Below are 21790 nucleotides of genomic sequence, written 5' to 3' on the forward strand. Positions count from 1 at the left end.
CTACACCATGTTCTTTTCCATCTCTAGGACCTCTAAACCCCTTTTCTGTCATTCTTCAGAGCATCCTAATCTCATGCCTTTGGAATTGTATTGCCTTCAAGGGAGCATCAGATTCTTGCTGCTGTACAAAATAGAGAAAAGAACAATCAATAGAAGTAACTTAATTAAAGTAGAATTATTTTTGCCTTAGTATAAATTAGTAGGATTTGTTCCAACTTAATATGTGCCTTATTCAATAATCAGAACACTTATTGTTTTATGATTCACCTACTGGGGGCACGAGTTTCACAGTCTCTGAAAAATTCAGAGAGAATTTTAACGCATCTCTTGGAGACAGAAAAGTAATAGATCACAGAAATAATTTTTCCTTTCTTTTGCACAGTATCAAAAGCCACTTCACAAATTGTTGGGAAAAATTCTTTAAAAAAATCAGTAGCTGTGATTAATATTTAAAACCTCATTTTTATCAGAAATCCTTTTTTTCTCATAGAATGTTAGTGGAGCTGTTGAATATCTCTAATCTGGAAAAATATTGTCTGTAGTTCCCCCTACCCACATTTGCACAAATGTTTCCTGGGGTGGATCAGGAGTTCCTGAAACACAGGATGTGATAGAAAAAAAAAAAAAAAGTTTTTGAACCAATTAGTGACTGAATAGTCACCCCTATGGAGATTTTTTCTTTCTTTCATACTTGAATTGTCTAATTCTACTCCTAATTAATTGGGTTTCCAAAACACAAAAATAATTGGAAGCCCTTCAAAACCATTCATAGTGTTGATCTATAGAGGTATGCTATTTGATATCATTTTTGTATGAATGGGAAATAACAATGAATGCATGGTGATCAGTGTCCAGAATGGGAAAAATTAGTTAAAATTTGAAGGAGAGATCCACATCTTGCATGAAATAACCTGGTTTATTGTAAAACTAAATGTCTGTCTTGTTGAATTGAGCTCTCTGAATAGGTATCTCAGGAGTCATTTGAATTGCCAGAACTGTAACTCATAAACATTCATTAAAATAATACTTTGGGAAATACTTTTCCCTTACCAAAACATTACAGTTTCTGTAGAAAAAATATTTTCCATATTACAAAGATAAATTCTAACCCTGGAAGCAATTAAAAACAGAAGAGAAACAATGGTTTTAAAATATCTTTATATGCAAATTGGTAGCAAGGTAATACAGTTACCTCATTGAGTGATCTGTATCATTTTATTGTCTTCAGGATAAAGAAAAGAAAATTAGTTGGTATTTTTTCCCGTTAGCAGTTACATTTCTCTTATATCCTTTTGATCCAACTCAATCTAAACCTGTAAACTCTTATACATTAAAATGAGGTGAAGGCTCACACACTGTCTGTGAAGAGACACACAGACCATGCTTCAGAAACACTGTTTGAGACTTTAAGAAGACTCATAATAGGAAAGAGATCCATTCAACCACAGCAAATAGAGGATTTGGTTATTTGTGGTATAACATTGGTCTTTTATGAGTCTTCTACGTGCACAGAAAATCATGAGTCAGCCAGACTGACTGGTTCTATATTCTGGTTCAGTGATTCAAAGATCAGGTTTGCACAATGAGGACTGGTAGTCTTTACAACAGAATATTTTATGAGATTAAGACACTCACTGAAGAAGAACAAATGCTATTCATGCATTAGAGGCAGAACTCAGACTTGCTTTGAAACATGTTTCTCCAGTCTACCTTCTCTTTCCTGCCACCAGACAGAGCCCATGGTTTCCATGATGAAAGTAATAGTTATTATTGTGAAGTACTATTCAAAAAGCAGCTATAATAGTGTACATTGCAACACACACACACACACACACACACACACACACACACATTCAATCCCTGTTCTCTTCATACTTGATTTCAAAACTGTAGATTCCAATAAGCACAACAGAAAGTGCAAAGTCTCATATATCAGTATATACTATGAAGAACAATGTAATTGGGAAGGAGAATACAGGGTTTGCAATAGGGAAGATTTACACAGGAAGTATTCCTGGAGAAATTTAAATAAAGAAAATAAAAACTTGAGGGAAATGATGGAGCCAGCCAAAAAGCCATCTCTGAAAGAGAAACTAAGTAGACAGGAGACCAAATACAGAAGCACATGGAAGGAGATATGCCTAACACACATGTACATACACACACGTTATGTTTAAATGCTATCATATTTTTTTTCTCAGGGTATGGGTTAGAATAGAGTCCAGGTGGACAGATACAAATCAGGATGTTCGCAAACTCATATGGTAGGACTTGAAAGCTAGGCACTGGGAAGGAGAAATTGGTCTTTGGTACTTTCATCAAAATATTAGAATTGGTTAAATGATTATGTATATTGTATTTGATAAAGAAAGGATAAATGATTCCTTCACAATTAGTTGGCAAACTAACTGGGAGAAATAAGTTAACTGTGAATTGTGACATAGAGAATGTGGAAAGAGATAGTTTGAGGCAGCAAAACAAAGGAGTCGTTTCATGCAGGCTCAATTTCAAATGCCTTAAACCTCAAATATAATTGAGGATAGAGGTTTGGAATTTACTGAAAAATTAGGAACACCTCCTTCCCATATTCATAATCATTTTTTAAATCCAGCATGCAATTTTATTATAAGCAATGCCATTTAAGATATGACAATCAAGTTTAGGTAATTTATTTTTTTATTTTTATTCTTATTTATTGTCAAAGTGATGTACAGAGAGGTTGCAGTTTCATACGTTAGCCCATGGGTACATTTCTTGTACTGTTTGTTACCTCTGCCCTCATTCCTCCCTCCCCACTACCCCTCTCCCTGTCCCACCATGAGTTGTTCAGTTGCTTTACACAAAATAGTTTTACAAGTATTGTTTTTGTAATCGTTTGTCTTTTTATCCTGTGTCTCTCGATTTTGATATTCCCTTTCCCTTCCCTAGTTCTAATACCAGCATATACATTATCGAGGGCACTCAGATAAGATACAGTGTTAGCACGGGGACAACTACAGGAAGGGGATACAAGAGGATCATTAACAACAACAACAAAAAGTTAACGTTACACATGACATGTTGAAAGTAATTACATCAGTGATATAACACTCATTTCCATAATGTGTAGTTCATTTCACTTAGCATCATCTTATGTGTTCATAAGGGTAGAGCTATTGGGCTCTTGTGATCCTCTGCTGTAAGCCTAAACCTGGGCTAATTATTCCCTATGAGGGAACCCATACAGTCCATGTTTCCTTGGGTCTGGCTCATATCACTTAGTTTAATTTATTCCAAGTCCTTCCATTTCCTTATGAATTGGGCAATGTCATTCTTTCTGATAGAGGCATTAAATTCCATTGTGTATATGTACCACATTTTCCTGATCCATTCGTCTACTAAGGGACATCTGAGTTGGTCCCATATTTTAGCTATGACAAATTGTGCTGTGATGAACATTGTTGTGCTGGTGGCTTTAGTATGTTCTTGTTTGTGGTCTTTTGTTTGTGCTGGGTCATAGGGAGCTATATGTTTAGGCTTCTGAGGAATCTCCATAGTGCTTGCAAGAGAGGCTGAACCAGTTTACATTCCCACCAACTATGAAGTAGTGTTCCCTTATGGCCACATCACCTCCAAGATTTATTATTGTTAGTTTTCTTGATAAAGGACATTCTTACTTGGGTGAGGTGGAATCTCAGTTTTGTTTTGATCTGCATTTCTTTTATGGACAGTGATGTAGAGCACTTTTTCATATGTGTCTTGGCAATTCTACTTTCCTCATCAGAGAAATCTCTTTCTAAGTCTTTAGCACACTTGTCCAGGGAGCTGTTGGTTCTTTGTGGTTTAGTATTGGAGGAATTTAATACTTTCAGTTCTGCGTATATTTTAGATATGAGGCCTTTGACTGTTGTATGTCCGGTAAAGATCTTTTCCCAATCTATGGGCTGTGTGTTTATCTTGTGAGCTATGTCCTTTGACCTGAAAGAAGCTCTACAGTTTGATGCAGTCCCATTTGTCCATCCTTCTTTGATTTGTAGCATTTTTGTTGAGGAAATTCTCTCCTGGGCAAAGGAGCTCAAGTGTTTCTCCTACTCCTTCTTTCCTTTAGTGTTTTCAGGGTATCTGTTTTAATTTCGAGGTCTTTGATCCATTTGGAACTGATTTTGGTGAAGGGTGATAGATAAGGATCTAGTTTTAGTTTGTTGCATGTGTTGAACCAGTTTTGCCAGCACCATTTTTTTAAAGAGGCTATCTTTCTTCCAGACAATTTTTTTAGCTCCTTTATCAAAGATTAAGTAGGCATAGTTCTGTGGGTTCATTTCTCGGTCTTCAATTCTGTTCCATTGGTCTTCAGGACTGTTCCGGTGCCAATACCAAGCTGTTTTTATTACTATAGCTTTATAATACAGCTTAAAGTTTGGTATTATACTTCCTCCAGCACTGTTATTTCCGCTTAGGTTTGTTTTTGCTATTCTGGGTCTTTTATGGTTCCATATGAATTTCTGAATTGCTTCCTCTATTTCATTAAAAACGGTGTTGGGGTATTAATGGGTATTGCATTGAATTTGTAGATAGCCTTTGGCAATACTCCCATTTTGAGTATACTAATCCTCCCATTCCAGGAGCATGGCAGGTTTTTCCATTTCCTTAGTTCTACCTGAATTTCATTTTTCATATTGAGAGACACAAGGTAAAAAAAAAAAAAAAAAAAAAAAAAAAAAAAAAAAAAAAAAACTACAAAAGCAATACTTGCAAAACTGTTTGGTCTAAGTGAACTGAACACCTCATGGAGGAAAAGGGAAAGGGGGAGGAGGGAGGGGGTTTGAGGGATGAGGTAACAAACAGTACAAGTAATGTATCCAATGCCTAAAGTATGAAACTGTAACCTCTCTGTACATCAGTTTTATAATAAAAATTAGAAAAAAAATAAATTTCTCATCATAGAGGTCTTTCACTTCTTTGGTTAAGGTTATTTCCAAGTATTTTATATTCTTAGAGGCTATTGCAAAAGGAGTTGCTTTCCTGATTTGGCTTCGGTCTTTGGGTCAGTAGCATATAGAAATGCCATTAATTTTTGAGGGTTTATTTTATATCGTGCTACTTTGTCAAAGTTTTGGATCAGCTCTAGTAGCTCGGAAATAGTGTCTATGGGGTTCTTTAGGTATAGGATCATGTCATCTGCAAAGAGAGAAAGTTTAACTTCATCTTTTCCTATTTGGATCCCCTTTATGTTTTCCTCTTACCTAATTGCTCTGGCTAGGAATTCTAGTACTATATAACCATGTGATTCTTTACCTTGATCCAGTTGATGTGGTGAATTACATTAATTGAGTTGTGTATGTTGAACCAACTTTGCATTCCTGGGTTGAATCCAGTTTGATCATGGTATATGATTTTTTTGATCACATGTTGAAGTCAATTGGCCAGAATTTTGTTGAGAATTTTTGCATCAATGTTCATTGGGGAAATTGGTCTACAGTTCTCTTTCCATGATGAGTCCCTGCCTGATTTTGGGATGAGGGTTATACTGGCTTCATAGAGTGTGTTTGGTAGTGAACTTTCTCTTTCAATTTCATTGAAGAGTTTGAGAAATATTGGTGTGAGCCCTGTTTTGAAAGCCTTGTAGAATTCTGCTGTGAATCTGTCTGGACCTGGGCTTTTTTTGGATGGAAGATCATACTTGTTGCCTTTGTATTTCAATGCTGTATATGGGTATGTTTAGAAGGTTTAAATCTTCATGGGTGAGTTTGGGGATATCAATTTTTGGTAGGAAATGATCCATTTCTTCCAGGTTCTCTAATTTGTTGGCATAAAGTTTTGCAAAATAGTCCCTTATTCTGAATTTTGGTTGTTTCTGTGGTGATGTTACCTGTTTCATCTCTGAGCTTGTTTATTTGGGTGTGCTGCCTTCATTTTTTGTCACTTTTTCTAGGGGTCTGTCAATCTTGTTAATTTTTGTCTCGAAGTCATTTAATTCTGATTTGATTTTAATTATTTGCTTCCATCTATTGACCTGGGGTTTGGGTTGTTGTTCTCTTTCGAGGAGATTAAGGTGCTTCTTTAAGTTGTTGAGTTGGTGTTTCTCCAGTTTGTTGGTGTAGGCACTCAGAGATATAAATTTTCCTCTGAGTACTACCTTGCTGTGTCCCAAAGGAACTGGTACTCTTTATATAACCCTCTTGGTTTAATTCCATAAACATTTGAATTTCTGTTCTAATTTCTTCAATGACCCACTGATAGTTCAGCAGTGTGTTGTTTAGTCTCCATGAATTTTAGGATTTTCTGTGGTGGCTGTTTGAGTTGAGCTCTAATTTTATTCCACTGTGGTCTGAGAGAATGCAGGGAATGATTTTAATTCTGAATTTGTACAGATATTCTTTGTGCCCTAAGATATGACCTATTTTGGAGAATGTTCCATGTGCTACTGAAAAGAATGTGTATTCTGCTGTTGCTAGATGGAATATTCTGTAGATATTGGTTAAATCTACTTGATCTATGCATTTGCTTGGTTCTGTGGTTTCTTTGTTCAGATTTCATTGTGTTGATATGTTCAGAGTTGACAGTGTAGTGTTAAAATCTCCAACTGTCAATGTGCTTGGGTCTATGAGTGTTTTAGAGTCAGTAGTGTTTGTTTGATGAAGTTGGGTGCTCGTGTATATTGGTAGATATTTAGGATGTTTATATCCTCCTGTAGGAGAGATTCCTTTATTAGTATGTAGTAGCCTTCTTTGTCTATTCTTTCCATTTTTAATTTGAAGTCAATTTTATCTGGTACTAGGATTTCAACTCCAGCGTGCTTATGGGGGCCATTTGCTTGGGAGATTTTATTCCAGCCTTTCACTTTTAGAAGATTTTTGCTTTTGCTGGATCGATGTGGCTCTTGGAGGCAGCAGAAAGATGGATCTTGATTTTTGATCGAACTTATGAGCCTATGTCATTTGATTGGTGAATTAAGCCCATTAATGATGAGAGTTAGGTTTGATGGCTGATAGTTTGTTCCTTTCATTATGGCTATCTTGTTAAAAGCTGTGTCTTCCCAATTCTTTATCTAATATTCTGAGTTTCTATTTAGGGTTCATTTCTCTGTCTGTATTTTGATCTTCATTATTTTCTCTGTATAGTACATCTTTGAGGATTTTCTGTAAACCTGGTTTGGTGGAGATATATTGTTTCAGTTTTTCCTTATTGTGGAAGACTTTTATTTGACCTTTGGCTATGAATGAGTGTTTAGCTGGGTACAGTATTCTTGGTTGATAGTTATTTTTATGTAGGGTTTGGTATTCCTCATTCCAGGCTCTCCTTGCTTTCATGGTGTCTGCTGAGAAGTCTGGGGTAATTCTGATTGGTTGTCCTTTATATGTGATTAGTTTCTTCTCCCTAACAGTTTTAAGGATTCTTTCCCTGGACTCTATTGATCCTGTTTTGATCACAATGAGTCAGTGGGATGTTCTATTCTGGTCTGGTCGGTTTGGGGTTCTAAATGCTTCTTGTATCTGTATAGGCCTATCCTTCTGGATATTTTGTAAGTTCTCAGCTCATATTTTGTTAAATAGGTTGCCTATTCCATTAACTTCTTTCTCTAGGTTTTCCTTGATACCTATTAGCCTTAAATTGGGCTTCCTGATTGTATCTTGGAGCTCCTGGAGTGATCTGTTTTGTCAATTGGATTGGTTTTGTATTATTTTTTGATCTTTCTCCATAGATTCAAGGGAATCTTCAGCTCTTGAAATTCGATCCTCTGCTTCATCTAGTCTGGACTGTAGGCTAGCTACTTGATTTCGAATCTCTTTTCCTCTGACTGGTCTTTCTTGATGATTTCCATGTCTTTGCTATAATTTTTCTTAGGTCCTGCATGGACTTCTTTACTTCATTAATTTGGTTCTCAATGCTGTCTCTCAAATCTTTTAGCTAGGTAGCTATCTTTTCATTTGAATCTTGAAGTTCATTTATCTTTCTATTTGTGGAGGCCATGAAATTCTCCATTAATTTTTGGTTCACCTCCTCATGCTCTAGAATATTTGACTGAAGAGATTCAAACTTTTCATTTAATGTTTTTATCAGTAGACTTTGTAGGGTTCTCTTCTAAGTCTTTGATTGACTGCTCTGCTTCCTGCTTTTTTTGAGTGGGAGATGAGACTCTGTTGTTTGCCATCTTTCTTGTGCTTCTTCTGCCCATTTGGATTGTGAGCACCATTTAAGACCCAAAGCAGAACTTACCAACTACTGTTGTGTAAATCTTAGAAATTCACAATTACATACAGATACCTTTCTTCTTTTTTTTGTATATCAAATCAGATTAGGTGTCCATAAAGAATACAATTTCAATATAACAACCATTCCTGAGTCCTGTATTCAGTAGTTACTTATTTACTGTTACAACCCTATCAGCAATTTTTGTTCTTATATTAAGTTATTTTTGGACTGGCTGGATTTCTATATGAACTCCTTTGATTCACTCAGATCAAACAGGGATACCCTCTATGCAATAACCAGGGGTCAATGGAGTCTGGAGATTCCGGAGGTAAATCAGGAGTGTAAGTTAGGAGTAGTGAAGACAATAGAGTAAAATGTATGGAGGGTGTTGATTTTGGTTTAATTTCACTGAAGTGGAAATGTGGAGAAGAGTACAATTGGTAGCAAGAACAAGGGTAAAATGATAGACAATGGAGAGTCAGCAGAAAAGAGTGAAGGTGTAAGTCATTGGAAAGTAATTATAAAGATAGAGAATGTGAAGACAGAAACAAAGAAAAAATACTGGAAAGCCAACATACAAAACACAGAACAATTACCAAAAAGACTAGGAAAAAAAAAAAAAGAATAAGACAAATAAAAAAAATCTCAAAAGTGAAAAATAGAAAATAAAAAAAGTTAAAAAAAAATGGAGTCCTCCTTGTTTGGGTGGGTTCTCTCCAGTCTCTGGTTTCCTTGCGATGGTCTGCAGTCTATTTTTCTCCTTCTTGGCTGGTATGACTTGCTTTCAATTTGCAGAGGGTAGATCTGCTGTGACCCTCCTCCTCTGTTAATGAAATTCTGGGGCTCTGTAGTTCACATAGCTTGCAGGTAGGACTTGGGTATCCTTTGTAGTTGGGGGATACTGAACAGTCTCCAGAACCGTGGTTCCTCCTGTCTGCTGTGGGGCCACTGCCTTTAATTCCTGGCTCTGAATAGGCTGTGGACTCGGCAGGGTGGGGCACCATTGGCCTGGCATACCTGGCTGAGAGTTGCTTGCCTTGGGGAGGTTCCTCCCTCCTTGGTGGGGAGACCTCCTGGGCAGAGCTGGCTGTGGAATTCAGCTCCGTTTCTGGCTGAGAATTGGGCTTCCTCTGTGATGGGACCATTTCTCTGTATTGGGAACTGTTTACTCTCCTGTCTGGTTGTTCCTTGCTGCTGGTAGCTCCTTCCTGCTTTCAGTTTGAATTTAGAAATTCCAGGGGGCAAGGCAGGGCACCTCTGGCTGAGTTCACCTGAGTCTGTGAGCCACAGCTTGGGATGAGCCTCCCGCCTGGGCACTCGTAGTTCTCCTGGATAGAGGTGGCTTTCATTGTTAGGTCCCTCTTACCCATTTCAAAGATGGCCTCTTTGTCCTCGCTTTGCCCAGGCCCACTTTAGTTCCAGTTTCATCTGACCCTATGCCAGTGTCAAAGATGGTGCTTTGCTCTGGCAGTGGTGGAAGGGCTAGCTTCCAGTAGCTACTCTGTGGGTGCAAGTGAGAATGTGTTTTGTGGGGTATTCACACTTTCTCTGTGATTTCACCCCATCTGTTCGCAACCTGTGATTTGCGTCTGTCTGCCGCTGTCTGGAGGATTTATTCCTCGTTGTTGCTGTGTGCTTTAGGTGTGCAGAATGTCAGGTGCTGTGCAGGCACTGGCACTGGCATGGCTGTGGGACAATGTGTCGAGCTCCAATCTGTGTTTTCAGGACAGCAAAGTCAATTTTTCCTTTTTGGCCAGAATGCCTATAGTGGTATAACTTACTTGGGCTGTCTTTCTAGGAGTAAAAGTTTCTCTGGAGTGGTAAAATTGGGATGCCAGAGGGAGCTCAGCTAGGGCTCTGTTGCTCCTCTGCCATCTTCCTGGAAGTTCCAAGTTTAGATAATTTATATGGTACAATAATCAAAAAAATCCCATAGGACATTCGTTTTTGTAAGAAAACATAGATGAAAAGAAAAAAAAATAGAACATGATGGAGGCAGAATTAAGTTGGTATACCTATTAACCAAGGATTTCTAGCATATCAGAAACTTTTCTGGGGAAATGGTGGGAAAATTTTTTCATATTTTTCCTCCAACATCGAAAGTAGATTTTTGGTTTTAATTGTGAAACTCAATACTTAAACTCTCCAAAAGAACTTGTTTTATAGATCATAAAATATGTAGGATTCTAGAATCCAAAATAAATATACCAAAAAGAAAGAAATAGGTCAGGTAAAATTAAAGAGGTAAATTAATCATGTATATAGTAATAGTGATCACCTCTAATCATAGCACAGAATTGAACCATAATTTTAATGCTTACCCTGACAAAATTATTTTCAGTCATCAAAGATAATTGTTTACAGAGTCCAATATAATTTTGGGTATGTAGGTGGCAGAGGTTATGAGTGAAACAGAATGTAGCAATTTTAATTTTTTTGTGTGTATGAGAAAACTTAATTCAGGCAAAGATAATTCATTTTCTAATTGACTACAGTGTTAAGACAAAGAAGGAGTAGAGAAATATTCTGTAAAACCTTGATCAATTCATATGCTTGTATTTTAGAGGGCACTTGTCTGAAATTCAGCTGTCCCATTTCTTCTCTTTGTGACAAAATAAAGGAGAAAAGACAAAGAAAGTCACAAAGACAAAGAAGAAAAGGGGAGAGTCAGAAGGGAACATTCTCTATGCTGTTCTCTTGTGGGAATTGTTGATGGTAGAATACAGGCCACCAGTGAGACATCTTTGTCAGCTAGTAGAATGCTCTGCTTTCAAACCAGTTGGCATTTTTCTGACAAATTTATCTCCTCAGGTGGATTGGTCCCTGAGGAAGGCTCATCTATATATGCAGCAGTTGGAATAATGGCTGGAGCCAGTTAATAAAACAGAATATTCACAAGTTGGTTAATATTCTTACATCTGAAAAGGATATCTCTGAGTAATCAAGGGCTTGTTTTCATTAGACTATATACAAGTACACAACATCGGAAAGCTGAATACAAATTGTAGTTTGGAGTTATGTCTCAGATGGAAATTTGCTGATATATAAACCTGATTCTTCTCTGCTACTAGAAACTTTTATTTTATTGTGGCCACTTTAACCTAATGTTGCAATAGAAATAATTTTATTTGACTATTGGAAGACCTTTTCCCCAAATGTGTTAATGTAGATCTGTGTCAAAATCCTAGAGAGTTGTAACCAGCAAAATAATGATCATAAAAGCATCCTGATATATATATATGTATATATATATATATATATGTATATATATTCTTGTCAGTGGCATGTAGGATGGCAGATATAAGATAGATGTCTAGGAGATTAAACATTCAGTGAGCAGTGATTGGAAATAAATTAGGTAAAAGTGAAGTACAAATTACATTCATGTTATTTGGTTAAGAAAGTATTAGACACATGGAAAGTAAGAAAGGTGGATTTTTAGAATTGTATTTCAACAAAGTGAATATCCTAAAGGATACTAATTTATAAAGTTCTATTAAGTTTTTAGGTTCTACTGAATTAGAATGTCTGACAGTAAATCTTGAGTGACTTTAGCAGAAATATTGATATGCTTCTGCCGAAAACATTTAATTGTGAGGCAATTCTATGTTAAACTTGGTTAGTATTATCTGTGTTTTAATGAAGCTTAATTGACCCTATATGCCTATTATTGTTTTAACTTTCTTATTGAAATTTGCAAAGATGAGATTTCTCCAATGTAAAACCTGTCCAATTTTTGAGGGACAAAATCACACAGGAATTAAGAAAGGAAATACTCATTTTATTTGATGTTACACACATGAAAAAGGTTCCTTTACATGACTTACTTATGAAGCACTGTACATGTACATTCCTCAAGTATTTTGATGGCCTAGATTCTACATGGATCTGAGAATATATGGATTTCTAAAATTTAGAAACTATTTTATCCTTGTTTGAACTTTCATAGACTAGTTTAAAAAATGAATTTTCCCTTAAGTTTCTTATTCTTCCTGCATGACATTTTCAACCATTTGGAAACTTCTACCTTTGGAGGAATTTCTATTATGCAAGCATCAATTGACTTTACACTTTTATCTCATGAGCAAAGTACATATTTTATTTTAGTGAACTTCATTTGTGTTAACTTTTAGGAGAAATTTATCCTATTGAATAATCTACACCAAGAGTCACAAACATAAATGCATTTTTATTGCTAAAAATGTAATATAATAAGAAAGCTCTGAGACAAATATAAACAATATATCCAGTCTGTAAATAGTAAGAAAACATATTGTTTCATGTATATATATTCATAATTATTTTCTAAACTCCTGGACAAACATTACAAATATATTTCTCCATACATATATATTTATTTTAATCAATCAGACTGTTTACTTGTAGACTTATAGGCAAATTCTACTTACCACAAGTGAGGGATACCATAGAACCTATGTTTCTTTGACTCTGACTTACTTCACTTAATATATTGTTTTCCAATTGAACTTCATTTTCAACCCTAGTGTAAATCAATGTTTTCATTAAGACTAACAGTTTTCATATGTTCTCTATGATGGCATTTAATTTCCTGTTCATTACCAATTTTATGAAAGAAGAGAGAAGACACAATTTGGAAATAATGGGTGGGCCATAGAAATCCATCCAAATTAATTTATATGACAAAATCATTTTTACATTTTAAATAAAAGCAACATCATTACACTAAATATCTCAAATATGTATGTGTGCCTATAGAGAAGCAGAGAGTAAGAAAGATATTGTAAAACTTCTTCCCAAACTTCAAAACAAAAGATAGGAAAGCAGAACAAGACTTACTCTATGTGAGGATAAGAACAACTCCCATATAATTCAAGTGATCTGTCTGATCCTCACTGATACCAGATTAAACAAATGTAGATGATGAGACATCCCTAAAACTCATGTAGATTTAAAGAAAGCACTACTTTGATATTTTTCGGGTGCAGCTCTCACTCAAGTAGGGAGTAAAAGACAATTTAACAGGTAGTGTGACTTAATGTCTTCTAAAATCTTGATTTCATATAGTAAAGGAGAAGCTCAATGAAATACTTGGTGAGAGGTGGAAAAAAATATATATATATATTACATATACTCATATGCATATATAGATAGATACATATTTATATGTAAATATTTATATGTGTGCATATATGGCTTTGTCATATAAAATTATTAACATGGATATCTATGACACACCCTCTATTTACAAACTTTTATACAAACAGATGTTACATTTTGGATCAATAAAATAAAATGTTTTCTAAGCAGCAGGATATATATATACATGAATATGGGGTTTGTGTGTGGATGGTGGAGAATGGAATTTGAGGGGAAAATGGAAGGAAGGAATTGTGTTCTCCCAAGGGAACAATCTTGGGAGCTCTGGAAGTCAGAATGGTACAGAAATGGTTAAAAGGAATGCATTCCCTACATACATTTCTGAATATCTTTATCCATTTCTCCTGTCATGAAGCAGAAGTATTCTTGAAGATTTCAATGATATTTGAAGCACAGAATAGAGGTTATGAAGAGATGACCAGTGTGTTTTCTTAAAAAGAAACTGAGTTGTTTTTACACACATGCCATATTTGGTGTTCTTCAATGAAATAATACATAGAAATTAGTCCGATAATTTTTAATAACTCCTTATAATGTTTGCATACAATAAAATTAATTGCTGTCCTTGGATCAAAGTTGCCTGTGTATCTCATGTTTTTTTCTTCTTGAATTATGCCTACTAGCATATTTTGAAAGAAATATTATTTGATACTATATCAATGATTATCAATTAAGTCATAGGATACAACAGAATCATTTATAAAACATTTACTACTATATAAAATGATCTAGTAGTAAATACATTATGATCTTTAATTATAGAAAAATATGCTGTGATTGTTAGAAATTTTATAGCCTTCATTTCTATATCAGTTGCATTATATTTTCACACACACACATACACACACACACACACACAAACACAATTTGGCCTAATTTGAAAAAAAAACATGCATAGCATAGGAAGATAATGAATCATTTCATGTGGAATATATCTATAATATGAAGAAGAAAAATCACTCTAACTTGTCTCCTCTGTATAGGAATGACATTTCAGTTTTATTCTTCCAGTGTCTTAGTCAGTAAGTCAGATACCATGAAAACGTTGCAGAAGGAATAGGAAGAATCATTTGGACTCTTTGGCACAGGTCAAAACACTCTTAAGAAAGCCCAGACAGTACAAGAAATGTATCCAATGCCCAACGTATGATACTGTAACCTCTCTGTATGTCAGTTTGATAATAAAAATTTGAGGAAAAAAAAAAAACTAAAAAAAAAAAAAAAAAAAAAAAGAAAGCCCAGAAAACACAGCAATTCAAAGAAAGGTTGGACAAATGAGATTGCATGGAACATGAAGAGCTTCTGCATGGCAAAGGACATAGCTTGCAAGAGAAATAGAAAGCCCTCAGATTGGAAGATGCTCTTCACTGGCCATACAAATGACAATGGCCTCATATCTAAAATATACATAGAACTTAAAATTCCTCTGAAACAAGTCCTCAAAGAACCAACAGCCCCCTCAAAAAATGGGCTAATGACCTAAAAACAGACTTCTCTGAAGAAGAAATGGGAATGGCCAAGAAACATGACAAATTGCTCAACATCACTGGCCATAAGAGAAATACAATTCAATAAACTTTTTTGGGGGCGGAAAAAAAAAGACAATAAGAAAGCAAAGATAAATTGGGTTGCAGGTCCATTCATTTCTCATTGCTTATTAGTACCTTTGTGATTTTTGTAGTTTATTTTCAGTTTCTAAAAATAAATGACTTCCTCTATTTCTCTTTTGTTTTTTCACAGGAGTAACATCCTATGTAGACTCAAGTATGGTAATCATTTGATAAGATTTAAAATACATCTTAGTTATAACAATAATGATGGGAAAAATTGTGAAACAGTATCAAAAGACTTTGTAAACAGACAATTTTTGCTTTATGTGTTTTGTAACATTAATTTGCATTACTATCCATGCTAAAACGTTAATTTAATAGAAAACACTTATTTAGCTTTAGATAATAATCCTTCTTGTACATGATCATGAACATTTCTTCCTATTCCCTTTAAATCTTTCTGATAAATTATATTATATACGATTTGAATCATATATAATTTTATATTCTATTTCTTTTGATAGCCATACTTAGGTTCCTAGAACAAACACTTAACAAAATAGCTCTAATAAAACATTCTTTTGTTAAAGGAAAGTGCTATCTATGATTGACTTATCTAAAGTACAAAACTCAAACCTCTTTGTATTTGCTAGTTAATATTTTAAGAAATATTAGTGGTGAGGGCATGCCACCTAAGCAGTTATTACATTTGGTCATTGGTCTTTTTTACCCACTGAAAAAATATTTCACTTATTTATTTACTGATTTGTTCTGAGACCCTGTTTTTTCTTGGCTAGCACCCTACCAACTGACCAATGCCTCCAATCCTTGTAAACTATTTCTAAATTGTGAAGCACTACTCGACAGAATTATGCATAAAATACGTCAAACACTGAAAGATCAGCCAAACATGGTAGAGGGATATAATGGAGAATTTTGGTAGATTGGTTAATTTTTTAAATAAAAAATTGAAACCATAACTAAAGCCTATACAAAAGTAAACAATACAATGATGAAATGTATACTTCATAGTGAAATAATAAAAAACAAAATTTCCCCTAATAAAAGAAACTGAGGTTTTCTACTAAGATTTCTCTTCATTGTTTAAAAACTATGCATTGGGGGCTGGGGATATAGCCTAGTGGCAAGAGTGCCTGCCTCGGATACACGAGGCAAAGGTTCGATTCCCCAGCACCACATATACAGAAAACAGCCAGAAGCGGCGCTGTGGCTCAAGTGGCAGAGTGCTAGCCTTGAGCAGGAAGAAGCCAGGAACAGTGCTCAGGCCCTGAGTCCAAGGCCCAGGACTGGCCAAAAAAAAAAAAAAACTATCCATTGTACAAATGCCAATTTAAAGAATTGTGGGTAAACCAGGCAGAAGAAAAGTTGTGGGTGATGTTATTTACTGGCATCTGTTCACTGATAGACTTTTTGTCTTTTGTCTCTTTATTTTTGTGAAGGCTATCTTTATTAAGGATCCTGGAATTACTGTGATTTGAATCTTTATTTCTGTAGATTTTCATTTAACTCTTGTCCGAAATCTTACATTACCACCTCTTAGATGAAATTTATGTAGTTTCTCTTCTGAAGAGAAGTTCAAAATGTTTGTTAGTTTGTTTTTTTATTGGTAGAGGAACAAAGAGGCAGGGAATAGCTTCAGGTAGTCTTATCTGGAGTTGGTTGTCCTGTTCACTCATTTCTTCTTATTCTTTTTTTTTTATTAAATGCTTTTTTCTTTATTGTCAAAGTGTGGTACAGAGGTGTTACAGATTTATATATAAGGCAGTGCGTACATTTCTTGTACAACTTGTTCACTCATTTCTTAAACTCTTTTATCCAGGTGCTTTCTGTACTGAATGCTCCCGCATCACAAGCTATGAATATGCATTGCTTTAATACTCAGATGACTGCCTTTCATGCCTCTTCCCTTCCATTGAGGTCATTGAAACTACTAATTACAGATGGTAGTGACTTTGATTCTAGCATCTAAAATTTGCTTTTCTTTTTCTTTTTCCTATCTTAGCAATCTTAGCAACAAATTGTTATTGTTGTTCTTTTACTGTAATTATAGAGCATTTGAATATTTTACAGAGGACTTTCACATTATCAATTTGTAAGAACTCTTTTTAAAACAACATATAGTAGTTTCATTTTCATTTTAATAAAACATGGTCCTAATGTGTATAATGTCATACAATATAGTAGGAAAATTGAAACTGGTTTCATTTTTGCTCTATTCAAGTATCGTATAGTGAGTACAGCATACATTTACAATGCAATAAAGAGTTGTTGAAATTAAGAGAGTAAAATAAAAAGATAAATAAAGTATTTATACAGAAACAATGAATATATCAGAAAACACACACAATAAAAAACTATCCTAACACACTGGAGTTTTTCTGTTGAATGGAAAAGATTTTATTTGTTTAAGAAACTCAACTGTCTATTATGAAATTATGTCAAAATGCTCATCCACTTAAGTTACCACTTCTAGAAATTATGTGTCCAATTTATATATACACATTGTTGGAACTATGAACCTGGCAGTTAGTTCGGGGGTGGGGCTGGTGGGTGCGATGGGGGAAGGAGCCCACATTGTCACCCATGCTGAAATGAACAAGTAAGAATCATCAGGCCATATTACTGTTTATCTTTTTTGTCAAAATATTAACTTTTATCTCAGGGTTATAGAGTGGGCTTATTACTATGGGAAATGAATCTGATCCTTTGTTTTGTCATTATCTTTCTAATTTTCTCAACTTCCAAAGAAAAAAACTGGTCCAGAAGAGCCAGCTCTGGTGGAGTGAAAATCTGAGGTCACTCAGAAAAGGATTAACTTTACATTAAGTTGTGTCTAACTAATTACAAGATGGACTTGTTGAGTGATGAGGTCTGACAGGAAACACATGTCCAGTAAAGAGGATGACAGAATATTGGAAATACTACTATAACATATTAAGTATTGATTTCCACAGATTTCTTGACATTTCTTGGCACAAACAAATGGCAAAGGCTGAGAAAACTGATAATGGTACCAAGAAGGAAACAATGGTCAGAGGAAAGAAGTTAATATTTGTACTTGGCTGTTCAATTATCTGTCCAGAGGGGGAGAAATAGACAAAATCAACAAAATGAGCAAACACAGAAAATGTGAGCAGGATGGATGAGAGCTTAAAGTTAATTTTCAAACAGAGTGTAACTTCAAAGCTTAGAGATTAGTTTAATATGGCATTGCCTTCATTTCCATTCTTTCTTCCATTTATAATTGAGGATCTAATGTGTGATAACATCCTCCTGTGGAATGAACTCCATAATCAGAACTAAGGCAAATCAACATTTTGTTTTTAAATTTTTCATAAGTAATCATACCAAGAGGTAAACATTCCATTTAACAGGTTATAAGTTCTCTTTCATGTGAAATATAGATATAAAATACAAGCATATATGACATGAGAATGTAGACAGGGTTTCCGGCATAGAAACACAAACTGTATACAAGGAGGATTGTATACAAGGAGGAGTTTGAACATGTAGCTCCACAGAACCAACTCTTTAAAACAAACATAACATCTAATGAATCCCGATCCTTCAAATTTACATGTAACAAAATGTACACGTATCAAGACAAATTGTTATAGTCGATAGATGCTGGAAAATGGAGTAGAAGAGTTTCTTCTGTAACATATCTGAAGCTCTCATTTCTTTCTTTCAGTCTCTGGGGTCAATGGTTTGTTTGTGTACATTACTTTAATATATATATCCTTAAACTACTACTCTTCTATTAAATTATGTTCCTACATTCCAGTTTCTTTCTTTTTTCCCCATTCATGGATATATTCCGTTTCTTTATTTTCCATTCATCAAACTTCTCATTTTTCAAGTTCCAAACACAAATGATATGAGAGGTATAGCCACAGTTACAAATATCTAGGTCTTGAAGGTGTTCTAATCAAGATGTTTGAGTGGTGTTTAAAAATAAATCTGTGAATACAGATTTCTAACTTTGAGAAAAGTATACAGTAAAGAAAGTTGTTTAGAATGAATATTCATTTGCATGCTTGTGGAGGTGTGAGGAAGTTGTTCTGTTTGGAAGATGGTAAGAGTTCAAGCAATGTCAGTGTCTTTCCATTGTAATCAACAAAAAGAAGGACTCCATTATGGTGAATGAAAACCCTTTATTTTGTAGTTTATTTCAGCTACTTTTTAGTTTTTAAGTAACCATCTGCAATTATCAGCAAGTCTTTGATTCTAGATAATTGCTTCTATAACACTATGAGAATACTTATGATTTCCCTCTCCAGGAATTATTTTGCAATCCTGTATATAGTATTCACTTATGAAGGAATAGTTTAAACTTTTCTTTGTCTGTGAGTTTGTAGTAAAGAGATAATTACTAATCTTTACTACAAGAGCTTTTACAAATGTATGTCATTGTGATTATCAAAAGTGTTATGGGCATGCCATTTATAAAATAGAACTATGTAATTTTATAAGGCTTCAATAATTTAATGGACATAGAAAATGAGGGATGAATACATATTTAGACAGGTTGTAAAATATTTTGACAGTCTTGTGTCAGAACATATCCAAGTTAAGATTTCCTCTTAAGAATATCTTCCATTTCTTGCTTAGATCTTCTGAACTTGCCTCTTTCCATACCTAATGAATTTTGTAAGCACATAGATATCTTTTCCTTTCTTATCTGTAAATATCTTGAATACTAAGTTTAAGTTTGATATTCCTTAATAAGGCTAAATAAATACTCAGAAAATTACTTAGGAATAATATGTAATAATATATGATGGGTTCACATTTGTTGTGCTAAAGATTAATGCACCTTAATTTTAGGTGATATTATTTTTGGTCAACATAACCTTTTCTTCTTTCCTCATCTGCTTATGGGAGAAAAATCTGAATTCCCCTTACTTGTTTCTCTTGTAGCATACTTATTTTTACTATAGTAATTACTGTTTAGGAAGCTTTTGAAGTCTTGGCCAAAACCAATTTTGGCAGGTAAAGCGTTTTCAGCTAAAAAGTGGAAAATAGATTTAGAGTTTCATCTCTGTGTCAGCATATAGTATTTTAAAACTAATCTATTTGGTTTCATTTTTTCCCATTTTGTCAAACATCAAGGACACTCACTGAAAGTCACTTCACTCCATATTTATTAGATTCCTGGCTTGCTGAACAGAGAAAAATGATATTTAACTCAGATTATTTCATGGCCACAACAAACCTATAGATTTGTTACTTATATTTATTACTTATATTTACATTTTAGCTTTACAAAAATTGCATAAATGGGAAAGTACGTATATGGTATGGTACTCTCTGCTACTGAGGAGAAAACTTGTACCAAATGACACCTACTAATTCATGCACAACTTCCAAAGCTAGTAAGGAGAACTGGATTAGAATTCAGTTCTCTAATCTCCTTTCTCAATTCTCTTCCTGTTACTTCATTGCCTGTCTGTCCCCAGTTGGCAAAGCAAGACCCATTTTGGCTGTGAAATAGAGATTGTCTATGACTACTGCCAAGGAGGCATATTGAGTGGGATGTACTGAATCTTTCGATCACATCGGGTTCTGCTGTTCATGTATGAATTTTGCCAGAATCAGCTTCTTTCATCAAGATGTTCATTTTCCAGAGATGAAATTTAATGGGAAGAAATTTCATAGAGCCTATGGTTAGTGGATAGGAAATAAAACAAGAATATTTTTGGTTGGATAAGCTCCACAAAAAAGGCTGAGAAAATTCATAGGATCAGCTACAGAAAAATTTCAATTGGGCAGAGCTTAATTCCTTTTTTAAAAAATCCTAAAAATGGTAACATTTGCGATAAATAAGAATATGATTGAAAAATATGTGAGCGGTAGTGTTTGTGCATGCATACAACAATATTTATTTAATTATTTACTTCTCTCAGTAACTTTTCTATGGTCTCAGATACCTTATTTTATTGTTGGTTGGATCAAGTAGATGTTATACAGACTTTACAAAGGAGAGAGTTGCAATTTATAAAGATTTTAAGTTTTCTGGCTTCAGAACCTAGAAAGATGGTGTAGTTATTTATTGGGCTTTTATTTTTACCCCCATTTAATTAGTGTGGCAGGTGTTTACAATCAAATATTTCAGGAAATAGTTAAGGAAAGGTAGTTAAAAGAACCATTGTAATGGAAGGATAGCTTTATTCACATATAGGACTAGAAATGAGAATTTCAGGAATATCTCTTCTGATTGGTTCATATTGAAAACTAAGGGACCTGCTCCACAGAGTCAGAAAAATTGAGGTGGCATTTTGTCATATTCCTTTCCCCCCTAAATTAATTTGATACAAATCTCTTCTGATTTTTGATTTGCCTTTCTTTAGCTGTCCCAGACTACACTGGCAGGATCTGTAAGTTTTCTAGTTTCTGTGTTTTAATTATGAGATGGTCAGTGGCTTCCATTCCTTCAAGGAACAAATGCAGCAGAATATCCAACTGCCAAATTAGAGCACACATCATAGGCTGCTGGCAGGAGCACAAGTTAGTAAGACAAAAGTGCTTAGATCCTCTGGGTTCCATCCTGATAAAAAAATCATGCTTCTGGGGGCCTTGCCATCATTATTCAAGAATGTAAAGGAAGAAAAGTCAGGGGATGACAACTTTGGTTTCTTTCTTCACTCAGTAAAATCATCCTAGATATACCAAGGAGATGCTGACAACTTTTTCTCTCTCTTGATTTTCTTCCTTTTCCAAATTATAAAAACAAAACAAAATGAAATGTGCTTTTAGCACATGCATTCTTCATATATAATTCTCTTTTATTTGTGTTATGGAAACTCTCAATTGTGCATATGGGTTTTATCTCAACAATATGTAATGCCAAGTTGGGACTGTCCCTGTGGCCACTTGCTGTGTACTCATCTAATGCAAACTAATTTTAT

The sequence above is a fragment of the Perognathus longimembris genome, chromosome 15 (assembly GCF_023159225.1).
Source record: "Perognathus longimembris pacificus isolate PPM17 chromosome 15, ASM2315922v1, whole genome shotgun sequence".
NCBI classification, from domain to species: Eukaryota; Metazoa; Chordata; class Mammalia; order Rodentia; family Heteromyidae; genus Perognathus; species Perognathus longimembris.